Genomic DNA, 12,904 nt, shown 5'->3' on the forward strand with positions numbered 1-12,904 from the left:
AGAAACAGAGTGTGAGTGGGGGAGGGGCAGAGAGAGGGACACACAGAATCTGAAACAGGCTCCAGGTTCTGAGCTGTTAGCACAGAGCCCTACACGGGGCTCAAACTCACAAACTGCAAGATCATGACTTGAGCCAAAGTTGGACACGTAACCGACTAAGCCAACTCTTAATTTCAACTCAGGTCTTCTGATCTCATGGTTCATGGGATCAAGCCCTGTGTTGGGCTCTGTGCTGACAGTGCAGGGCCTGCTTGGGATTCTCTCTCTCTCTCCCTCTCTCTTTGCCACTTACCCACTGTGTCTCCCTCAAAAATAAAATAAAATAAAATAAAATAAAATAAACAAAACAACAAAAGCTTAGCAGGGTGCCTGGGTGACTCGGTTGGTTGAGCATCTGACTTTGGCTCAGGTCGTAATTCCATGGTTAGTGAGTTCAACCCCCACATCAGGCTAGCTGATGCCAGAGCACAGCCTGCTTGGGATCCTCTGTCCCCCACTCTCTCTGCCCCTCTCCCACTCGTGCGCTCTCTCAAAAATAAACACACACACAAAAAGCTTAGCACTGTACATATACCAGCATATTTAATCCTCATAAGACATAAAGTATCTACTATGTTCATCTCTATTTTATACATGCCACTGAAGCTCAGAGAAGTTAAACAATAAGCCCAAGTCTCCTTAAAACCCGGAGTTTGGAGCACCTGGGTGGCTCATTCCATCAAACATCTGACTTGGTTTTAGCACATAACGTGATCTCATGGTTCCTGAGTTCTTTGTGAATTCAAGCCCCATGTAGGGCTCTGCGTGGTGACAGTGCAGAGCCTGCTTGGGATTCTCTCTCTCCCTCTCTCTGCCCCTCTTTCACTTGTGTGTGTTCTCTCTCAAATTAAATACAATTTTAAAAAATAATAAATAAATATGTATAAATAAAATCAGAAGTGTACACCCAGTCTGACTACATGACTCAGTGACTTTTGTTTTTTAAAGTAAATTCTGTGCTCAGTGTGAGGCTTGAGCTCACAGCCCCAAGGTCAAGGGGCCCTGCCTGCCGCGCTGTTCGCTGCTTCTGGCCCAGGCTCTCCCGCCAGACTGCTGGGAGGCCAGCAGTCCCTTTGGAGCTTGATGGTGACTGAAATATAGGCAGAAAAGGAAACAAATGATGAATATAAGACAGTGGGGAGAAGTTGAGATGAGACTACCTATTGGATTCCATTGCCTCCATCTACACTTTCAGCAAACAATATCATGCGCAAATAAAGATAAGCATGACTCCATCAGCTGGTGAATGGATAAACAAAATCTGATCTATATAAATATATCAAATATATAAAGAAATAATGTACATACAATGGACTAAGAAATAAAAAAGAAGAAAATACTAATCATGCTACAACATAGATGAGTCCCAGAAACATTATGCTAAGTGAAAAGAGCCAGACACAAAGAACTACATATCATATGCTTCCTTTTATATGAAATATCCAGAGAAGGCAAATCTATAGAGACAAAAAATAGAATAGTAGTTGTCTGGGGCTAGGGTTAATAGCTAGAGCAGCAACTAACTGTTATGTACGAAAGAGTGATGAAAATGTACTAACACTGGATTGTAGTGATGGTTGCACAACTCAATAAATTTACTAAAAACCATTGAATTATATATTTAAGATAACTTATACCTCAATAAAGTTTAAGAAAAATGAGAGGCAGGGCACCTGGCTAGCTCAGTCGGTACAGCATGTGACTCTTGATCTCGGGGTCATGAGTTTGAGCCCCATATTTGGTGTAGAGATCACTTAAAAGAAAAAAAATGAGACATCTTCCAAAAAACTTTAACTATGCAAAACAATGCAGTATCTACTTAAGTATCAGACTGTCAAATATACATCATGTCAAAAACACCATTATTAAAAAACAAAAACACACCACTATTAACAATAATTGAATTGGGACACCTAGGTGGCTCCGTCAGTTAAGCATCCAATTTCAGCTCAGGTCATGATCTCACAGTTCATGGGTTCGAGCCCCACATAGGGCTCTGTGCTGACAGCTCAGAGCCTGGAGCCTGCTTCAGATTCTGTGTCTCCCTGTCTCTCTGCTTCTCCCCAACTCATGCTCTGTTTCTCTCTGTCTCAATAATAAATAGAAACATTAAAAAAAATTGAATTTACAGGCAAAGCCCTCTTCCCATCAGTGAGCTCCACTCCTCCTAGGGTTACTTGCTGGAGAGTCAGTCTGGTTCTGAGCTCGTGGGTCTGGAGCCGGGGAGAAGGGCAGAGCGGTAGACAGAGTCTTAAGCAGGCTGCTGCTCAGCCTAGACCCCAACACAGGGCTCAGTTCCATGACCCTGGGCCCATTGCATGAGCTGAAATCAAGAGTTACACGCTTACCTGGCTGAGCCACCCGGGCGCCCTGGCTTTTTCGTGTTAAGGTAGTAATCACCCTCTTTAAGGCTTTCTTCACATTCTAGGCCGAAGACAGAAGCTCCTAGATTCAAAATAATCAGATAAACTGATAAGCCTCATTTACTTCAGCTTTTTCATTTATGAATGAAACCTTGGAGTTTTTGTGTTTGATGTTTTCTCTACTGAAATTGCCAGAATCAGTCAATCCTGAAAAGTAAAAACACTTGACAGTATTGCAATTTCTGGAATATACTGGGACATGGGACTTGTGAAATTTTGACACACATAACTTTAAACTTTATGTTTAAGACTTTTCCTACAATTTGTTAATCTCTTTGAAATACTTTTCAAAGTAAAAATAAAAAATAAAAATAAATTTAAATAAAATTTAAAAAACAAAATTAAAATAGTGTTCTTCACTTAACTACAAGTGAGGATAGATGACAGATCTGGGTATAGCCTCTTTTTGAACAATATAAAAGATTTTTACAATATCATTATTTAATCTGAAGATTTTGAGGTTCAAAAAACAGATATTGAGGGGTACCTGGGTGGCTTAGTCAGTTAAACGTCTGACTTTGGCTTAGGTCATGAACTCGCTGTTTCCAAGTTTGAACCCCGTGTCAGCCTCTGTGCTGACAGCTTGGAACCTGAAACCTGTTTCAGATTCTGTGTCTCCCTCTCTCTTTGCACTTCTCCACTCACCTCTGTCTGTCTGTCTGTCTCTCTCTCGCACGCGCGCATGCCCTCTCTCTCAAAAATAAACATTAAAAAAATTTGAGAGAGAACTTCAGGGAAGATGGCAGAGTAGGAGGCTCCTAAGCTCCCCTTGCCCCACAGATACACCTACATAATACCCACATCAATGTAAATGACCCAGAAAATGAACTGAAGATTGGCAGAACACATTCAGCACGGCTAAATGTAAAGAAGAGGTCACATCAAAGAGAGTAGGAAGCATGGACCCACGGGACTGTGTAAGGGAGGCAGGGGCCCTGGGAACGTGGAGGGGGGGAGGAGCCAACCCCACATCAGCCACCCCAAGGCATTAGAAGCCCGCACTGTGAAGAAAAAACTCCATAACTTTGAAAAACCTAGGGCCTAACTGCATAAGTGCTTACAGCAGTGGGGAATTTTTTTTTAAGTTTATGTATTTATTTATATATTTTGAGAGAGAGAGAGAGAGAATATCCCAAGTAGGCTCCCCACCGTTAGCACAGAGCCCCACACAGGGCTCGATCTCACAAGCAGTAAGATCATGTCCCAACACTTGGAATTTTTAAATCACCGGTTTTGCCTCTGGGAGGGGCGCCTCTGTCGCTTAGTCAGTTAAGCATCAGACTTCTGCTCAGGTCACAATTTCACGGCTTGTGTCTTCACGTCGGGCTCTGAGCTGACAACTCAGAGCCTGGAGCTTGCTTTAGATTCTGTCTCTGTCTCTCTCTGCCCTTCCCCCTGCTCATGCTCTTTCTGTCTCTAAAAATAAACAAACATTAACAAAATTTTTTAATAAAAAAAAATATCACTGGTTTCGCTCTGGGAGAGACAGGAGGGTGAGAGGAAACTGAGTTCCTACCCTGAAAGACATAACACAACGAACACCCTCCCTGAGATACGGCATTCAAGCTGGAGTTTGAAAAACACCTGAGGTATACAAGATTTATTTACTAATCTCGTAGCAAGTGCTGGAGGGGCAGGGATCTTCGGGAGGCTCCTCCAAGAACAGAACAGCTGGCAGGTGCCATTTTCCTCTCACAGCTCCCAGCCTAGATACATGGACACTACAGGAACCAGCACAAGCACAGCACATTCTCCACCTAGCTTGGAAACAGTGCATCCGCCCTATGTTCTCCTGTGGACATGTCCCCCCCCACTTCAGCCTGGGCACTTTTCCCAGGCAGCTGCAAGCCCTCTCCCACCGCAGACCAATGAGGACCTTGCAAGCACCATGCGCCCTGCCCCCACAGCATGGGCTTGGCAGGAATCCATGCAAAGTGGTGCCACAAGCCTAGCAATATGTAAGCAGCCTCAGCAGTGGTCAGGACCACTCCACAGTGACTCCCTCCCCAGCGAGAAGGGAAGACAGCCACTCACACCAGTCAGACCATGGCTGCAGCAGTGGCTGGGGGCAAACATCTGGTCTGACTGCATGCCTCACCCACCAACTGAAGCTTCTCAAAGGACAACAGATGGAGGGTGCCCTGCAGGTTAGTGCTACCAAAGCTTGGCAAATGACTGGTCTGACTCGATTCCAGCCCACTAACAACAGAGGGACCAAAACCTGCCCAAAAAGGCAAAGAGAACCATTGCAGATGACTGGACTGAGGCAAATGTGGCTCAGCCACAATAGTAGGGAGCATGCAACACACATAGGAGACACCCTTGAAGTGCTGGGTTCTGGTGAACAAGGAAAATGCCCTGCAGGGCACTATAGGACCTCCTCTTCATAAGGCCACTTTTTTTCCCCTGAGAGAGCGAGAGAGCACAAGTAGAAGAGGGGCAACGGAAGAAAGAGAATTTTAAGCAGGCTCCACACCCACTGTACAGCCCAATGGGGGCTCAATCTCACAACTGTGAGACCATGACCTTAACCAAAACTAAGAGTTAGTTGTACGCTTAGACTACTGAGCTACCCAGCTGCCATAGGCTACTACTTTCATAAGCAGGAGATCTATCTGACTTTCCTAACACACAGAAATGAAGAGAGTTAGACAAAATGAGAAAACGAAGGACTATGTTCCAAATGAAAGAATTGGACAAAATCATGAGAGCTAAATGAAACAGAGATAAGTAATAAGCCTGCCTAACAGAGAATTTAAATTAATGGTCATAATGGAGCACTTGGGTGGCTCAGTCAATTGATCAGCCAATTTCAGCTCAGGTCAAGATCTCATGGTCCATGTATTCAAGCCCCACATGGGGCTCACTGCAGATCTCCCCCCGCCACCTTCAGATTCTCTGCCCCCTTCTCTGCTCCTCTCCCACTCACTCTTTCTTTCAAAAATAAATAAAACAAATTTAAAAACGAATGGTCATAAAGATACTCACTGTCCTGGGGGGGGGGGGTGCAGGGTAAGTGGAGGACCTCAGCAAGACTATCAGCAAAAAGATAGAAAACATAAAAAAATCAAATATGAAGAATAACTAAAATGAAAAATACACTATAGAGAACCTGAGTGGCTTAGTCAGTAGAGCATATGACTCTTGATCTTGGGGTTGTACATTTGAGCCCCATGTTGGGTGCAGAAATAACTTATTTATTTATTTATTTATTTATTTATTTATTTATTTATTTTTGTGGTTTTTATTTATTTTTGAGAGACAGAGACAGTGCAAGCAGGGGAGGGTCAGAGAGAGAGGGAGGCACAGAATCTGACGCAGGCTCCAGGCTCTGAACTAGCTGTCAGCACAGAGCCTGATGCGGGGCTCAAACCCACGAACATGAGATCATAACCTGAGCTGAAACTGGACGCTTAACCGACTGAGCCACCTAGGCACCCCCAGAAATAACTTATTTAAAGATGGGGGGAATTATCATAAATACACTACCATGGATAAATAGTAGACTACAGTAAGCAGAAGGGATCAGCAACCTGGAGAACAGAATAATCAAAAGTGATTGAGTTGAAGAGGACAAAGAAAAAATATTTAAAAATGAAAATGAACTAAGGGAACTCAGCAACACCTTCAAGCATAACATTCACACTATAGGAATCCCAGAAGAGAAAAGGGGGGCAGAAAATTTACTTGAAGAAAGAATAGCTGAAAACTTCCAAAATCATGAAATAAACAGAAATACAGATCCAGAAGGCACAGAGAACCTGCCAACAAAATCAACCCAAGGAGGTCCACACCAAGATACATAGGAATTAAAATGACAAAAGGCAATGACAAAGAGAAAACATTAAATGCAGCAAAGAGATGGATGCCTGGGTAACTTAGTTGGGTGAGCATCTTTTTTTTTTTTTTTTTAATTTACATCCAAGTTAGTTAGCATATAGTGCAACAATGATTTCAGGAGTAGATTCCTTAATGCCTCTTACCCACTTAGCCCATCAAGCATCTAACTCTTGATTTCAGATCAGGTCATGATCCCAGGATTGTGGGATCAAGCCCTATGTCAAGCTCCATGCTATGCATGGAGCCTGCTTAAGATTTTCTGTCTCTCTCCCTCTCTCCCTCTGCCCTCTGCCCTGCTTGTACATTTCTCTCTAAAACAAAAAAAAAAGAAAAGAAAAGAAAAGGTGGCGGGGGGATGCCTGGGTGGCTCAGTCAGTTAAGTGTCCAACTTCAGCTCAGATCATGATCTGTGGTGAGTTTTAGCCAAGCATCAGGCTTTCTGCTATTCGCACAGCGCCTGCTTCAGATCCTCTGCCCGCTTCTCTCTCTGCCCCTCCCCCAACTCTCAAAAATAAAAAAAAAAATTAAACTTATTCAAAAAATAAAACCATAGTCTACTACTTTTATTTTTTTGTTGTTATTTGTTTTGAGAGGAAAAAGATGAGATCATGAGATCTCATTGAGATCATGACCTGAGTTAAAACCAAGAATTGAATTCTTAACCAACTGAGCCACCCAGGCACCCCTGATTTTCCTTTTTTGTGCTGTAAAATTTTAAAACATGATTATAACTCTATGATGTTCTATGTCTATCTATATATTTATATAGAGATATGATGTTCAATAAAAAATTTTTCAGAGTTTTTTGTACTTATTTCATGATTACTGAAAATAATTTTGTAGCATAAAATGTGTTCAAAAATGACTCATCCAGGTGTTAAATACACTGAGTATGTCACTGATAGAAAAATATTAGAGTACTGATTGGAGTGAATGATCTATATTACCTAATAGGGAAATACATTACTGTTCCACAATAGTTGCAGTAAGGAAAGTGGGGGAATCTGGGGAAACTAGTAATCTATTAAAAAAAAACCCAAAAAACTTGGGGCACCTGATGGCTCAGTCAGTTGAGTGTCTGACTTTGGCTCAGGTCATGATCTCAAGGTTCGTGAATTCGAGCCCTGCAGCAGGCTCTGTGCTAACAGCTCAGAGCCTAGAGCCTGATTTGGATTCTGTGTCTCCCTCTCTCTCTCCCCCCCCACTCATACTGCATCCTCTCTCTCTCTCAAAAAATGTTTTATTTTTGATATTTTTTAAATATATTGAGGTGTTAGCTAATGGAAAGTGAATTTATAATAGAGAAATCATAATGGTGACACTTAACAGCTACTGCATCATGACCAGTTGCAGATATAAGAAGGAGCAATGAACTACAGGTTTTTGCTATATGATTCGAATAAGATTTATATATTTTAGTAATTTATATAAAATTTATATAATGTATAAATAATAAATAATATTTTAAGCTATATATATTTCCACTTTTCTGCACTATTTTATATAGAGTATGTTTTGCAGTTAAGTTTTCAAATTAGTCCACAAATTACATAGTATCTAGACAGGGTCAGAGTAAGAAGAGCAAGAGGCATTACCCAGGGATCCTAGACTTTGGCCAAGACACAGTACTAATGGTATCTGATTGGCCGCTTTGAGAGGGCATAAACTCTTTGGGATGTATAACAATTTCATCCTTGCATATGCTCCTTGTCCTTGGTCTTCACTCCTTATTTCTCTTCTCCTTGGACCTAATACAATTATTTTACTTATAATCAATTCTACATGCTCTTAAAAATCACCTCAGGGCACTTGGGTAGACTTCGGCTCAAGTCTCAATTTCACATTTCATGAGTTCACGCCCCACTTCAGAGTGTGCTGACATTCAGGAGCCTGAAGCCTCCTTGGATTCTGTGTCTTTCTCTCTGTCTGCCCCTCCCCCACTCACACACACTCTCTCAAAAATAAACATTAAAAAAATAAAAAAAATTTTTTAAATGGTCCCAAATCTATTTTTATACTTGTAAAGGTATGGATAAGAAATATGTGAAAGATTGAAATCTGGCCATTTGTAGCAGAGTGGATGGACATCAAGGGTGTCATGTTTGCACTCATAGGTCTAACAGGAGAACAAGAGAAACCTAATGGAGGACCAGGGGGAGGGGAAGAGGGAAAGAGAGTTGGGGAGAGAGAGGGATGCAAAACCTGACAGACTACTGAATATTGAAAATGAACCGAGGGTTGACAAGGGGCGGAGGGGGGGGAGGGAAGGGAGGTGGTGGTAATGGAGGAGGGCACCTGTGGGGAAGAGCACTGGGTGTTATATGGAAACCAATTTGATAATAAACTATTATAAAAGAAATAAAGAAAGCAATCAACAAGTAAAAATAAATAAATAAATAAATAAATAAATAAATAAATAAATAGAAATATGTGAAGGAGGTGAGGTAGGAATAGGTCCTTAAAAGAAAAATTACAATATACAGCCCTTATAAACAAAGCTTTCAATTCACATTCATTTTTTTCCAATTCATTTCTTAGAATAGCCCTTAGCCAGCTTTTACAGAGGCCTTGAATTCTAATCACTAGTATTACCCAAGTCCTTTGGGACTTTTGAGTTGAAACACCTCACATTTGTTTGGCTACTTAGATGCCTATGTTTCCAAAATTTTGTTCATAAGCATAAAGTGCCTCGATCTCTTTGGCATGGTTTATAAATAGCACTGGTGGGACTATTTCCACAGATCAAAATGATCCATAATAAGAATTACAATCTGAAGACTTTGTTGAGCACCGGTTCTCTGCCACTCTTTGCACTTAGGAATAAAAGTAAAAAAAGAAAGGATTCCAACTCTTAAACAGGAAATGACGGACATGACAACAAATTGTACTAATGCTGTGTGATGTGTGCTATATAATAATAGTTTACACAAAAAAATGTAAGAGTCGAGAAAAAACTTACTGTGCCTGAGACGGAGTTCAAAGAAACTTAAAAGGTTTCAGAAAGTGACATTAGTTAAATAGGATTTCATCAGGAAGCAGACATGTATTTTAAACTGGGTAGGGAAATGGGGAGAATATAGATTTAGAAATAGTTCAAATTTCAGCAATATGATTCATTAACAGTATATAGATGACCTTAGGCAAATCAAAATTCAGCTTGAATTTCTCATCAGCAAAATAAGATTTACCTGAAAGATCTCTATGGTTCCTCCCACTGATGGGGTATATTGGCAGCAGTCTAACTCCAGGCAATAATTCCTTCAAAATAGTAACAATATGCTAAGTTTTAAAAATATATTAAATCCCATTTTATATCCATTTTTATAGGTTTTTTTCAAAAAAAGATTTTAAGTAACCTCTACACCCAATTGTGGGCTCAAACTCACAAATCCGAGATCAAGTTGCATGTTCTACCAAGTGAGCCAGCTAGGAGTCCCTTTCTATATTTATTGATTATATATGTTCTGTATCCCACTTTTCCAACCAAGAGATTATTATCCATCTTCCCAATATCTTCAATTTTTCTTTCCCCAGTGGCTTTTCTCCTTTTGTCACAAAATGTGCCCATGCACAAGTTTCTCTTACCTGAGAAAGCAAACCTTCACCTGACTCTACTTGGAAATTATTTTAGTTCCCTTTGTAACAGCTAAACTTCTTCATTTTAGCTCACCATTCTCTAACTTCTTTTTCATATGTAATTTTTTTCAATTAAATTTTTTTAAACATTTATTTATTTTTGAGAGACAGAGAGACAGAGCACAAGCAGGGGAGGGGAGAGAGAGAGGGAGACACAGAATCCAAAGCAGTATTCTGGCTCCGAGCTGTCAACTCAGAGCCCAATGCGGGGCTCGAACTCATGAACCATGAGATCATGACCCGAGCTGAAGTTGGCTGCTTAGCCAAATACATATAATTTTTTTTAATATTTATTTTTTTGAGAGAGAGAGCAAATCAGGGAGGGGCAGAGAAAGAGAGAGAGAGAAACCCCAAGCAGGCTCTGTGCTGTCAGTGCAGAGCCCAATGTGGGGCTCACACTCATGAACTGTGAGATCATGACCTGAGCCAAAACCGAGTCAGATGCTTGGTTTTGACTGACTGAGCCACCCAGGCGCCCCACCATTTTCTAACCTCTAAATTGTTAATTCCATCAGTTGATCAAGACTGCTCAGATTACCAGAAGAAAACTAACAAAATGCTGAAACCACTGCCAATATGCAATGACTAGTTCTCATCTGCTCCATCATTCTGATGCCATTAATGCTGCTAAGAGTGGCATTTTTAGTCCCATTTCCTCTGTTCCTTTTGATATTTCTTCAATGTAAATTTGGCATTTATTAAGCACCAAGATTGTGTTTAAGGAGCTCACAACCAACTAGGGTAAACAACTAGCAAGAATATAAAGTAGATTGGATATATGCACTGAAATACTTATAAAGTTCCTCTGGGGAGCACCTGGGAGGTTAAGTGTTCGATTCTTAATTTAGGCTCAGGTCATGATCTCACAGTCGTGAGATCGAGACCTGAGTTGGGCTCAAGGCTGGGCATGGAGCCTGCTTCAGATTCTCTCTTTCTCATAATCCCTATCAAAATAAGCATTCTTCACTGAGCTAGAACAATCCTAAAATATGTATGGAACCAGAAAAGACCCCAAGTAGCCAAAGCAATCCTGAAAAAGAAAACCAAAGCTGGAGGCATCACAGTTCTAGACTTCAAGCTGTATTTCAAAGTTGTAATCATCCAGATAGTCTGGTACTGGCATAAAAAAAAAAAAGACACTCAGATCAATGGAACAGAATAGAGAACTCAGAAATGGTCCTATAAATGTATGGTCAACTAATTTTTGACAAAGCAGGAAAGAATATCCAATGGAAAAATAGATAGTCTCTTCAGCGAATGGTGCTGGGAAAACTGGACGGTGACATGCAGGAGAATGACCTGGACCACCTATTTTACACCATACACAAAAATAAACTAAAAATGGATGAAAGACCTAAATGTAAGACAGGAAGCCATCAAAATCCTAGATGAGAAAACAGGCAAAAACCTCTTTGACCTAGGGCACAGCAACTTTTTACTCAACACATCTTCAGAGGGAAGGGAAACAAAAGCAAAAATGAACTATTGGGACCACATCAATATAAAAAGCTTCTGCACAGCAAAGAAAACAATCAGCAAAATTAAAAGGCAACCAACAAAATAGGAGAAGATATTTGCAAATGACATATCAGATAAAGGCTTAGTATCCAATCTCTATAAAGAACTTTCCAAACTCAACACCCCAAAAAACCAAATAATTCAGTGAATAGATGAGCAAAAGACATGAATAGACACTTTCCCAAAGAAGACATCTAGATGGGTAACAGACACATGAAAAAATGCTCAACATCACTCATTATTAGGACAATACAAATCAAAACCACAAAGAGATACTACCTCAGAACTTTCAAAATGGCTAAAATTAACAACTCCAGCAATAACAGATGTTGGGGAGGATGCAGAGCAAGAGGAATCCTTGTGCACTGCTAGTGGGAATGCAAACTGGGGCAGCCACTCTGGAAAATAGTATGGAGGTTCCTCAAAAAATTAAAAATAGAACTACCCTATAACCCAGCAATTATACCACTAGGTATTTATCTAAAGGATACAGGAGTGCTGATTCAAAGGGGCACATGCACCTCTGTATTTATAGCAGCACTGTCAACAATAGCCAAAGTATATAAAGAGCCCAAATATCCACCAACTGATGAATGGATAAAGATGTAGTGTATATGTACAATGGAATATTACTCAGTGGTCAAAAAGAGTGAAATCTTGCCATTTGCAACAACTAGATGCAGCTAGAGTGTATTCACTCTAGTGAAGTAAATCAGAGAAAGACACATATCATATGATTTCACTCATTTGTACAATTTAAGATACAAAACAAGCACCCCTGAGCGGCTCAGTTGGTTAAGCATTTGGCTTCGGCTCAGGTCATAATCTCACAGTTTGTGGGTTCAAGCCCTGCATCGGGCTCTGTGCTGACAACTAGCTCAGAGCCTGGGGCCTACTTCAGATTCTGTATCTCCCTCTCTCTCTGACCCTCCCCTGTTCGTGCTGTCTCTCAAAAATAAATAAATAAATAAATAAATAAATAAATAAATAAATAAATAAAACAACCCCCCCTCCAAAACATTAAGATACAAAACAGATGAACATAAGGGAAGGGAAGCAAACATAATATAAAAACAGATAGGAAGACAAACTGTAAGAGACTCTTAAATACAGAGAACAAACTGAGGTTTGCTGGCAGGGTGTTGCATAGGAGTAAAGGCTAAAGGTTGTGAGGGGCATAAAGGAGGACACTTGGGACGAGCACTGGGTATTATATGTAAGTGGTGAGTATTTAAATTCTATTCCTGAAATTATTATTATACATTTTAACTAACTTGGATGTAAACTTTTTAAAAATTAACAAAAAAAATTTCTCTGTCCCTGTCTCTCTGCCCGTCCCCTGATCACGTGGAAGGAAGGAGGGAGGAAGGAAGGAGAGAAGGAAGCAAGGAAACTAGGAAGGAAAGCAGGAAGAGGGAGGGGTGGAGGGAGGGAAGGAAGGAAGGGTT

This window comes from Suricata suricatta, chromosome 1, assembly GCF_006229205.1.
Source record: "Suricata suricatta isolate VVHF042 chromosome 1, meerkat_22Aug2017_6uvM2_HiC, whole genome shotgun sequence".
In the NCBI taxonomy this organism is placed as follows: domain Eukaryota; kingdom Metazoa; phylum Chordata; class Mammalia; order Carnivora; family Herpestidae; genus Suricata; species Suricata suricatta.